At 52.5% G+C, this 2,963-nt stretch overlaps 1 non-coding gene across 1 annotated transcript; it reads left to right on the forward strand.

Moving 5' to 3' along the window:
* The first annotated feature begins 2,642 nt into the window (after positions 1-2,642).
* On the forward strand, positions 2,643-2,726 carry trnal-cag (transfer RNA leucine (anticodon CAG)). The gene has a single exon. It is a non-coding gene; the product is annotated as a tRNA-Leu (tRNA).
* Positions 2,727-2,963: the final 237 nt, after the last annotated feature.

A 2,963-nucleotide genomic window follows, 5' to 3' on the forward strand; every position in this document is an offset into this window, starting at 1 on the left:
GTTTCCGTGAGACACAGAGCAGCAGAGTTTAAGACGTCCTTATTTTTTTGGGACAGGAGAAGGAGTTCATCCATTTTGCTGGGTAGGGAGGGGAGATTCGCCAGATGGATACTAGGAAGCGCAGTCCTGAAGCCGCGCTTTCGCAGCTTGACTAGCGCGCCGGCTCGCTATCCACACTTGCGTGGCTTGGAGCACTTGAGCAGCACCACTGCACCTCCAACTACAATGTCCAGTGAAATGTCAGAATAATCAAAAATCAAAAACTGGTAAAATATTGGGTGGTGTGTACTGCCGAACGTTCAGCAGTTCTTCCCTGGTAAAACTGATTGTAGGAGTATGACTAAAGACAGGACAAACTAAGAAAAACAGTAAAACAGCTGTGAAGCTCAACACCGAGGCGGCCATTCGCGGTGCAATCACCTATTTGGATCACGGGGGAGAATTAAAATCCAGTGAAATCCTGCTACAGAAATGAAACATTGAAGAGTGACTGTTTCCAGAAAATAATCGCGCTTCCAGGCTTTTGCCCCAACTTGGAGCCTGAAAAAGTGAGGGGTGGCGGAGAGCGGTTCCTCGCGTGCGAAACAAAGCAGAGGGGAAAATGAAATTAAAGTAAATAATGAAAGCAGTTAATGATAAAGTTATAATTTAAAAAATGATAATAATAAAAAAAATGCTTATAACACCTGGCATTCCCAGGCACTCTCCCATCCAAGTGCTTACCGGACCCGACCCGGCTTAGTTTCCAAGATCAGGCGTATTCAGGGTGGTATGGCTATAAGTGAGCACCGTGTGTGCCCTACTTGCAGCTGCTGCCCACGAAAGGATCACGCAAAGAGCCCTCAAGCATTCGGCGTATGCTTGGGCTTTGGCTGCACAAAGCGGAGCGCACTTTTGCCTCTCTCTTGTGAAATGCTCACGAGAGTCCAACGAAAAGCAGTCATGACTTTCAGTATATGCGATCGATGTCACACATTAAAATCACGCACCAAACGGGACAAAAAGGAACTCAAGAGAAGAATAAACTGTTGTGAATAAACTCAGAGACTTACAAAAGTGTTAAATCAGAATCACAATCAGAATCAGAACGAGCTTTATTGCCAAGTATGTTCAGACATACAAGGAATTTGTCTTGGTGACAGAAACTTCCACGGCACAGACAGAATGACAGTGAGAAGACACAGATGAGAAGATCGAATATGTGAATAAAAATGGGACTGCGAGGCGGGGGCTGAGATGGTAGTGCCCAGGAACGTGAATGACTACACTGTTGCCACAGTGCTGTTTATGATGGTGAGTGGGGATAATGCTGAGGTGTTTCTCCTAAAGTCCACAATCATCTCCACCGTTTTGAGCGTGTTCAGCTCCTGGTTGTTATGACCGCGTGCCACATTGGTGTCAGGGGTGGGATGGGGCAGGACGATGAGAGGCTGGATAAGGGAGCAGCTGAACACCAAGCACGAGGAAAGGGAAAACAGCGCAACGCTGAGAGCCACGGGACGGAAGAGCGGCGTCCGGCGAATGAAGCGCCTGCGATGGTGGAGGTCGATGCGGAGGAGCTGTGGCGGAGCACGGGTGTCCAGGGGAACGCCGGGGAAGCGCACGCTGTGGCGAGGATGGTGGGGAAGAGCTGCGAGGTGCCGCTGAAGAAGGGTGAGCAGGTCGAGTGGGGTCTCCCTGTGCCCACGGTAGGAGCGGCAGGAAAAGGCAGCGAACCGCCGTCGAACGCAGAAGCTGACGAAAGTCGCCCCGTGGAGAGTGTCGCTTTCCCGAGCAGGACGGACGCCGTGCTGGACGACGCAGAGGAGTGTGTCTCGTCTGTGGACAGGCAGGGCTCCGTGTCGGAGGTGAGCGAAACCGCCGACACAAATTCTGCCGCGGAGCAAGATTCCGCCGGGCTGTAGTGGTGAACGGGGAAGCTGAGCGGTAAGGCAAAGCTCTCTATTTGCCGGTCAGCTGGCCGACGTCCCTACCCTCACCTATGCTCATGAACTCTGGGTAATGGGCGAAAAGAATAAGATCACGGGTACAAGAGGCTGAAATGAGTTTTCTCCGCAGGGTGGTGGGACTCACTCCCCGTGACGGGCCGAGGAGCTCGGCCATCCGGGAGGAACTCGGAGTAGAAGCCGCTACTCGTCCACGTTGAGAGGAGCCAGTTGATGTGGTTCGGGAGTCCGCTAAGGGTGTCCCCTGGGCATCTCCCCTTTGGGGCTATACCAGGCACGGCCGACTGGGACGAGAGCCCGGGGTCGGCCCAGGACCCGTCGGAGAGATTGCGTCTCACCGCTGTCCTGGGTGTGGCCGGGGATCCCCTGGCTTGAGCTGAAGGAACTTGCAAGGGACAGGCATGTCTACTCTCCCCTGCTCTCCTTATTGCCACCGCGACCCTAGAAAAACAAGCACACAAGGAAACGGGCAAATGCATCACACCACCGCAGGCTTAGCAGCGGCGTAGCAAAACACGTGGGGGGGGGACTCACAAGCTCAAACCCCAGTCTCCCACATGACAAGCGGGGACACTCGCCACTAAGTTAACGAGGAGGCGGCTGCAGGTAGCCCTTCTCTTTCTCGGTGCCACTCGAAAGCACTCCCTGGGAGCGCGTCAGCCTCTCCAAGCCACGTGACAAGTGGCACTCGGCTGAGTCAGGATGGCCGAGTGGTCTAAGGCGCTGCGTTCAGGTCGCAGTCTCCCCCTGGAGGCGTGGGTTCGAGTCCCACTCTTGACAGCTTTTCAGAGGGTCTTTGGCTACCTCATTTATTACGAAAAAGTACACAGGTCAAGTTATTTGTAATCTTGAGGTATGTTGGTATAATTTCATTTTGTTTTTTTTTAAAAATCACCCTACCACATGCGGAAAAAGACATTTCATCGCAGCAACCACTGCTGAATGCTCTTTTGTTGTGCATTTGGTGACAAAACCTTTGATTGACTGACTGACTGACTGACAACTGTGCTTAGGTGT

Source organism: Scleropages formosus, unplaced genomic scaffold, assembly GCF_900964775.1.
Source record: "Scleropages formosus unplaced genomic scaffold, fSclFor1.1, whole genome shotgun sequence".
NCBI lineage: Eukaryota > Metazoa > Chordata > Actinopteri > Osteoglossiformes > Osteoglossidae > Scleropages > Scleropages formosus.